The 9,131-nt window shown below is 40.8% G+C and overlaps 2 non-coding genes and 1 pseudogene across 2 annotated transcripts; all 3 read left to right on the top strand.

The window, feature by feature from the left end:
• The first annotated feature begins 3,905 nt into the window (after positions 1 to 3,905).
• Positions 3,906 to 4,036, top strand: LOC136769167 (uncharacterized; annotated as a pseudogene).
• Positions 4,037 to 5,706: 1,670 nt separating this feature from the next.
• Positions 5,707 to 5,848, top strand: LOC136769095 (U4 spliceosomal RNA). The gene has a single exon (XR_010822075.1). It is a non-coding gene; the product is annotated as a U4 spliceosomal RNA (small nuclear RNA).
• A 1,670-nt stretch (positions 5,849 to 7,518) lies between these two features.
• On the top strand, positions 7,519 to 7,660 carry LOC136769096 (U4 spliceosomal RNA). Its single transcript, XR_010822076.1, has one exon. It is a non-coding gene; the product is annotated as a U4 spliceosomal RNA (small nuclear RNA).
• The last annotated feature ends 1,471 nt before the right edge of the window (positions 7,661 to 9,131 follow it).

Here is a 9,131-nt window from a genome sequence, read left to right as displayed (position 1 = left end):
AGGCACAATGACTGGACTGTAGCAAGAGACAGAGATTGTATAAAAATCCCCTATTCCTGTTTAAGTATATAGAAACATACATATATATTAGCAGAGGCGGAACTGGGGGGGGGGGGGGGGGAGGGTGCATAATGCATTTGTGCCCAGGGGCCCAGCCTGAGCAGAAGGGAGGTGTCACACAAACATGAGGCTTGAGAGATCATTTGATAGGCAGGTGTCAGATTACAGGGTGATACCAGGCAAGTCGTTGAAGCATCTGAGTCACATGACTGAGTCACTGTGGACTCAGGACTGTACAGCGCTCCTTAATAGGGTAAAAAAGGGAACTGGTTTCAATTTTGTCATTAGCAGAAAAGACAAACATCTTCTCACCTCTGTACTCCACTTCCTCTCCCCCTTCTCCTCTGCCCTATGCTGAGTAGAGATGTAGAGATTAGGGAGAAGCTGTAGCATGTCTGAACCTTCCATCCTGTCCACACAGTGCTGAGTTGTTGTTATTATTATTATTATTATTATTACCAATTTTTTCCCAATTGTTGATAGACACACGGCTGAACTTGAGGCACAATGAATGGACTGTAGCAAGAGACAGAGATTGTGTAGAAATACCCTATTCCTGTTTAAATATATAGATACATACATATATATATATTAGCAGAAACATAATTGGGGGGGGGGGGGTGCATAACGCATTTGTGCCCAGGGGCCCAGCCCGAGCAGAAGGGAGGTGTCACACAAACATGAGGCTTGAGAGGTCATTTGATAGGCAGGTGTCAGATTACAGGGTGATACCAGGCAAGTCGTTGAAGCATCTGAGTCACATGATTCACACTGGCAGCAGAGCGTTGTATCTCTCTGCATCAAAAAACTGTTAAAAGACAAGACAAGACAAACTCAGAACCAATTCCGGCAGGCATAGGGCACAAGGCCGTAAAAAGCACTTGGACTCAGGCTCCAGCAGGGGGAGTATCCATCCCTAGAGGTGGGATCTCATCATGGGATTCTGAGCTCTCTCAAATCTTGGATCTTCCAGTTCTTCAAGGCTTCCTCCTTGTCCTTCTGATGGATCTCCAGATTGGTATGATCTCGTACTAGGACCACGCTCCTCCATGCTATGGTCTTTGTGCCCAGCTCCTGCTTATTGAACAGACAGATTTTATGTAATGTTATGAAAGCCAGGCAATTTTAAAATCTCTCCATCAGTGTATGTGTGTGTGTGTTTATTTTTTAATAGGATAATTTAATTTGAGCTGTAACCACTTGGAGGCACACGACACTGATTGTGGAGCCACCCAGTTTTCTGATGATTAACTATTAACACCTGCACTTGGTTTCCCAGGTAGAGAACTGTGGGATGTAAAGGGGGTGTTTGAGCCCAAGCAGGGAGAGAAGGAAAGCAGAGAGGAGAACAAAAGAGAAAAAGAGACGGCATGGGGAGGAAGCGGGGCACCGGCTGTACAGCCAGGGTATCAGCCTGGGCCCACAGTAGCGAGCAGAGATGTATACGACATGGACGTAGTGCTGGCCGGGGATATTCCCAAGGATGACAGATGGCAGTGGGCAAATGTACCATGGAGACAGGCATTGAGGCACTGGTAGCGGGGAAGTTGGCAGTCATGAATGCGTGAATGCGCCAAGCCAGCTGGATGTTACGGAGTGGAAGAATTGAGATCAATACCCTGTATGAGACAGTGAGGAATGGCACTGTGAGAATAATGTTCTATTGCTGCGATTATTGCTGTAGGCCAGAACCCTCTATACTCCTCTGGGTTACCATGCTATTTGACTGAGTGAGACAATTTAATGACTAAAGAGCAGATCTTAAATTTGACTCACTGTTTGCGGTGGATTGGACTTTAACTATGGAAAAAATAATTGTTAGAAAATATAAGAAACCTTCCAGTAAGTTACTAGTTAAAACTTGCTCCTATGAGGGTTTATTTGTTCTTATTAGAATGTCTCTGCTTAGAGATAATTTCTACTGCCGTGGACATTCCTTAGGTAACGAACCGAAAATATATATATCACGTTCTTATCAGTATAGTGTGTGCTGTGTCCTTGGTACCAGCGCTTCCATGTCTGGATGAAATAGTGATTCCCTAATTATAAAGAATACCTAATGAATTATTTCTTCTCGTGTCTCGGAACTGCCCTAGGACATATGTCAAAAAGATATCATCCAGGTTCGGGACGGCCCGAACCTCCTTTGAAATATTGCTTTTAGATGTATAAAAGACTGTGTGAAACTTTCAATAAACTGAAGATAAACGAACAGACATTGTGTCAGTGACTTTACTTCCCAGGCCTGTCTCCTGCTGAAAAGCCTCATCTGTTACTGGAAGCACTCACTGGGGTGTCTGATTCACTGGGGAATATGAAGGGTTGCTTTGAAGCTTTGTACCGTAACAATAATGCTGCTTTTTATATACTGTTGCTGCCCCTGTTTCTCTTTTGTATTTATTCAGGGGGGTGCTTTAGCTTAGTGTAGTGTTTCCTTTCATTTTGATTATTTTGCTGTTTATTAGTTTAGGGAATATATTTTATACATAGTAATTTTAGGAGCTGTTTTACAATGTAGACATGACCCCTCTTGTGTACGCAGACTTCGTGCCCTGCGTTTGTACAATGTGTCCTCACTCTCACAAATAAAAATGATAATCGATATTGTCATGTCCATGGGTTATAATGGAGGTGAAGGTACGTCTGGGTTCTTTATTTAGTTTTATTATTGCACTTTTATTATTCTCGTTTACTTGATTTAATTCTTATTATCCACTAAGTTGTTTTTCCTTCACTGATTGTTTATTTTGATTGATTGACTGTTCACTTTGATTTCACTTTACTTCACTATTGTTGAATCTGCGGGACTGTGATCACTGCGCAACTCACCTGAATCACTGAGGCCTGACCCCGGCCTTCACTCACTGCTGTCACACCTGTTATCCCAGCAGAGGGTGAAAGCGGCGCTGGCCGGGACAGAGCAGGAGAGCGGAGTGTGAGAGACACGGCTTTGGACGCCAGAAGGGACAGTGACCGCAGGACGGGTTGCGGAGGAGTGTCGGCTGTGAGGGGGTGTCAGCTGTGAGGGGGCCGGCTCTGATGGGGTCGGCTGTGAGGGGGTGTCGGCTGTGAGGGGGTCGGCTGTGAGGGGGTGTTTCATAGAGACAATTTTTCTTTTGCCCTTCTTGAGCGAGGTGGTGGCGTGTCGTCTGCGCAGTGAAGCAGGCCCTGTGGGAGGGACGGAACATCTGTCTATTCAACAAGCAGGAGCTGGACCCGATTGTCATCGCGCGGAGGGGCATGGTGCTCGTAAGGGACTACGTCAATCTGGAGGTCCATCAGAGGGGCAAGGAGGAAGCCTATAAGAACTGGCACATACAAGATCTGGGGGAACTCAGGATCCCATGATGGGACCCACCTCCGGGGACGGTCAGTTCCCCCTGCTGGAGCCCGAGTCCAAGATCTTTTAATTATTTTATGGATGATTGTTTTTAAAACTATTTTAAAATGATCTTAACTGTTTTTAAAGATTTAGTTGTTTTTAATCACTAATTGTTTAGGGGTTTATTGATTTAGTTTTGTTATATTCTTTTGTCAAATACATTGTCCGTTTTGGATTTAATTTTTAATGCATTGGACCTTTTTTGTTTGTTTTTTATTTTTACCTTTTTAATTGTTTCTTTATTTTGTCCAATGCATTTTCAGTTATTTTCAATGTATTTGACTTTTATGTTGGTGAGCAGTTTTGCTTAAATCACGTTTGTTTTGTTGTTTTGTGCACATGTTTATTTGAAGTTAATTATTTTGTTTTTTGTTAAATCACAAAGATTTTAAAAATTTTAAGTGATTTTAAGAATTGATTTTAAAAGTTTTTAATCACAAGTATTAAAAATTTGAATTGTTTTTTTTCTATGTCATGTAAAATACTACACCTAATAAAACAGATTATTGCTAGTTGAAAACTTTACCCAATACCCCGCTTGCACTGGCTTGAAATATAGCTGGTGCCGGCAATTTTTGACAGTCTCCTGGGAGACTGGTTTTCTTGTGGAAAAACAGAAGATTCACGACTGGCTACAACGTGTAGGTCAAGGTATCCGAGGAGCGTAGCTAATGCGTTCCTCAATTTAAACGCTGTACGCTGGACTCCCTGTATCATCTTTCAAATGATAGAAATGCAACGATTCCCATCAGGCTCAATGAAGATCTTTATAAAGGATCGCTGAAAACTAGTGATGGGGGAAAGTAAGCTTTCCGAAGCATTGAACCATTTCAAGCTATTGTACCGAAAAAAGCTTCCCTGCTTCGATTTGTTTCTGAATAAGGTTTACTGAAGAAGATGTCATATGCCGTGGTCCTTTCCAGGTGCCACAGTTAGTTGGAATGACGTCGCCTAGACATCAGATAGTGCTCATACAATGCTTGTCTATGAAAGTTGGAATGACCTCAGAATAATGTCAATGTTACGACGTCTGACGTCATTCCAGCTGTCACATACAACCATTATATGACGCAAATCTGAAGTCAGATTCTGATTGCGTATAGCATGATTGTATGAATGGTGCAAGTCTGACTTGAAGTTCCTCAATTAAACAATGCTATTAGTAGAGCGCTTGAGGCATTCACATGATTGAAATAACGCCAGGCTATTGTACAAGGAAAGTGAATTCAAGTCATCCTCAAAGTAGCACAAGTCTGCCTAAACAGGTAAATGAACAAAACATACTAAATGACACACAGAAACACAGCCATAAAACTGGGGTAACTGCATCAAATAATCCCACATTGCCATGTAGCTAGGCCAGTGGTTCACAGCCCTGGTCCTGGAGGACTCCCTACCCATTCTGTTTCTTGTTCCAGCTGAGCTATCAGTTACGTAACTGAACGAATCATTTGCCCAATCCGAGTCTTGCAATCCTTTAAAAAAGGAAGTTTCGAGTTAAGCACAGTATACACTAAGAAACTTGATAAAGAAAAAAACTGAAATAAAAATCAAGTTATGTCAACGTCCAATTTTCTGCAGTGTTGATAACACTTTCGTGGTGAAAACTTGGTGGCCCCGTGGATATCACCTGCTTCACAGTCTTCTATGTCTTCCACTTGTCAAGCCGTGCAGCAATGGAAAGATTCTGATATCACAAAAATTCGTTTTCCTATTCACTGCCAACATTTTCTGATATTTAGTTCAAAAAGGGAAGCATCGTCACAATGAAGGGTGCGACACACATTGACATATATGTGTTCAAGAGTGCTGCTGACATACCATCAGTGATTCAGAGGGTCTGCACTGGCAACTTCTGCTTCAGACTCCGTGTCACTGGTACAATGATCCTCAACTAAATGTGTGTCATAGGCATTAGGCAACATTCAACGCGTTGAACTTAATGGGAAAAGATTCACATCAGAAGTGCCGGTGCTTCCCACAAGCATTACTTACAAGCACAAGAATCTACCCTCCTTCCATCCTCTACATTTGCATAATATTATATCCCATGATGTCCCGGTTATCTTTAAAAGATGTATGTAATGCCCTTGACTGAACTGTTTTCTCATACATCCCAATTACGTTGTTTATGCTTATATAATGACCCTTTATATACTTCAATATCATTGTATTTAAAATATAATGTATATTTAAGAGACATCACCACGACACGCTTGCTTCGTGTTGTAAGACGGTTGGTTTTGCGTCCCTGACAGTGCTTTATCTTTGCGCAGTGGCAGTATCGTAGCTGATGAGGTTGATCCGAGGCGCGATTATTGCTAGTTGAAAACTTTACCCAATACCCCGCTTGCACTGGCTTGAAATATAGCTGGTGCCAGCAATTTTTGACAGTCTCCTGGGAGACTGGTGTTCTGGTGGAAAAACAGAAGATTCACGACTGGCTACAACGTGTAGGTCAAGGTATCCGAGGAGCGTAGCTAATGCGTTCCTCAATTTAAACGCTGTACGCTGGACTCCCTGTATCATCTTTCAAATGATAGAAACGCAACGATTCCCATCAGGCTCAATCAAGATCTTTATAAAGGATCGCTGAAAACTAGTGATGGGGGAAAGTAAGCTTTCCGAAGCATTGAACCATTTCAAGCTATTGTACCGAAAAAAGCTTCCCTGCTTCGATTTGTTTCTGAATAAGGTTTACTGAAGAAGATGTCATATGCCGTGGTCCTTTCCAGGTGCCACAGTTAGTTGGAATGACGTTGCCTAGACATCAGATTGTGCTCATACAATGCTTGTCTATGAAAGTTGGAATGACCTCAGAATAATGTCAATGTTACGACGTCTGACGTCATTCCAGCTGTCACATACAACCATTATATGACGCAAATCTGAAGTCGGATTCTGATTGCGTATAGCATGATTGTATGAATGGTGCAAGTCTGACTTGAAGTTCCTCAATTAAACAATGCTATTAGTAGACCGCTTGAGGCATTCACATGATTGAAATAACGCCAGGCTATTGTACAAGGAAAGTGAATTCAAGTCATCCTCAAAGTAGCACAAGTCTGCCTAAACAGGAAAATGAACAAAACATACTAAATGACACACAGAAACACAGCCATAAAACTGGGGTAACTGCATCAAATAATCCCACATTGCCATGTAGCTAGGCCAGTGGTTCACAGCCCTGGTCCTGGAGGACTCCCTACCCATTCTGTTTCTTGTTCCAGCTGAGCTATCAGTTACGTAACTGAACGAATCATTTGCCCAATCCGAGTCTTGCAATCCTTTAAAAAAGGAAGTTTCGAGTTAAGCACAGTATACACTAAGAAACTTGATAAAGAAAAAAACTGAAATAAAAATCAAGTTATGTCAACGTCCAATTTTCTGCAGTGTTGATAACACTTTCGTGGTGAAAACTTGGTGGCCCCGTGGATATCACCTGCTTCACAGTCTTCTATGTCTTCCACTTGTCAAGCCGTGCAGCAATGGAAAGATTCTGATATCACAAAAATTCGTTTTCCTATTCACTGCCAACATTTTCTGATATTTAGTTCAAAAAGGGAAGCATCGTCACAATGAAGGGTGCGACACACATTGACATATATGTGTTCAAGAGTGCTGCTGACATACCATCAGTGATTCAGAGGGTCTGCACTGGCAACTTCTGCTTCAGACTCCGTGTCACTGGTACAATGATCCTCAACTAAATGTGTGTCATAGGCATTAGGCAACATTCAACGCGTTGAACTTAATGGGAAAAGATTCACATCAGAAGTGCCGGTGCTTCCCACAAGCATTACTTACAAGCACAAGAATCTACCCTCCTTCCATCCTCTACATTTGCATAATATTATATCCCATGATGTCCCGGTTATCTTTAAAAGATGTATGTAATGCCCTTGACTGAACTGTTTTCTCATACATCCCAATTACGTTGTTTATGCTTATATAATGACCCTTTATATACTTCAATATCATTGTATTTAAAATATAATGTATATTTAAGAGACATCACCACGACACGCTTGCTTCGTGTTGTAATTGGGTTGGTTTTGCGTCCCTGACAGTGCTTTATCTTTGCGCAGTGGCAGTATCGTAGCTGATGAGGTTGATCCGAGGCGCGATTATTGCTAGTTGAAAACTTTACCCAATACCCCGCTTGCACTGGCTTGAAATATAGCTGGTGCCGGCAATTTTTGACAGTCTCCTGGGAGACTGGTTTTCTTGTGGAAAAATAGATACTATATTATTTTATTTTTAGAGGATATATGGTAATGATATTAGGGGAATTTAGACAATGATTTCCTTAATTTATATCTACGATGTATTATCTTTAAAATTAAATAAACATGGCAGTGAAAGAAAATACATACATGACTTCTACAGTTAATTAATTTTAAAATAAGCTTATCTGTTCATCGTTTTACTGAATTGCCTCGCATAGACCGAATGATTTTTATTTTTATATTTTAACACGCATATTTCCAATTACCAAAATAAAAGATGAAAAGATTGCCTCAGCGGAAATTCTTCTAACACATCACCTTTGCTAACACGAGAGGCATCGCCCAGCTGCTGTGGAAGTCACTTTCTCCTCCCCTGTCAGATATCTATTATCATTTTCAATGTTTAGACATTATGTTCGAAGTGTGTGTCTGTGACTGTGATCCATCAGTGTGAATTACGAATTAAAGTACTGAAGCCGATTAGCCCCACAGCGAAAAATACAATATCGCGTTCTATTATGAGTTAATATTGCGTAATTTTGCAATAATGATTGCGTTTGTATGAGATAATATAGCGTAATTTCCCAATAAGTCTTGCGTTATGAGCTAATATTGCATTATTTCGCCATAATTAAGTAGACTATGCTTCCAGATTCAGATCCGCGGAACATTCGCCAGTCGAGAGCTGGAAGAGGAGCTGCTCTACAGTTCGGTAAGCCTTATTAAGATTTAATAATAATGTGCAAAATTGCTAATGCACCTAATGTAAATTAAATGTATGAAAGACCGAGTCAAGTCAGCAGGATTTGTGGCATGCACTGTGAACGTGGTGTCGTTTTTATGGGGTTGGTGTTAAATGCGGTGGCAATTCGTCTGTTGTATTCGAACATATAATGAATTTTAAACATGTTAAAAGATTAAATAAGTTTATGATATCCCGCCTTCTCGTTTTCCTGTTTTGCAGGTACTCGTAAAGGCAGCTGATGACCTCTCAATACGTATTTTCAACTGGGGTTAGGGCAGAAAGATATTGTCTTGCTTAGATACGTTAGACTTTGCAAAGAAACCTGTAGAGGTTACACTCAACGTCAAACAAGACGTTTTTAGGGTTTTGCTTATTCAGAGTACGAGTGCTTTATACATACTTTCTGGTAAAATATAAACATCTTACAAAACTTTTTTAAAACATGTACTCATTATTTCCAGAGGGATACATTAATTATCTAAAGCTGGCGCACCAAATACCCAGCTAACACACAACGAGTGATGCCTTATTTAACCTCTCTCATGTTACCAAAAGTGATTAGAAGAATTTCCGGTGAGGGGATCTTTTCATCTTTTATTTTGGTAATTGGAAATATGTCTGTTAAACAAAAAGAAAAGAAAAAAAAGAAACGAAGCATGTACTTGAATTATGTTCAAACTAAATTACTACAGTTTTAGGGTAACTTAAATTTTTC

The sequence above is a fragment of the Amia ocellicauda genome, chromosome 14 (assembly GCF_036373705.1).
Source record: "Amia ocellicauda isolate fAmiCal2 chromosome 14, fAmiCal2.hap1, whole genome shotgun sequence".
Lineage (NCBI taxonomy): Eukaryota > Metazoa > Chordata > Actinopteri > Amiiformes > Amiidae > Amia > Amia ocellicauda.
This window is presented reverse-complemented; position numbering and strand designations above follow the sequence as displayed.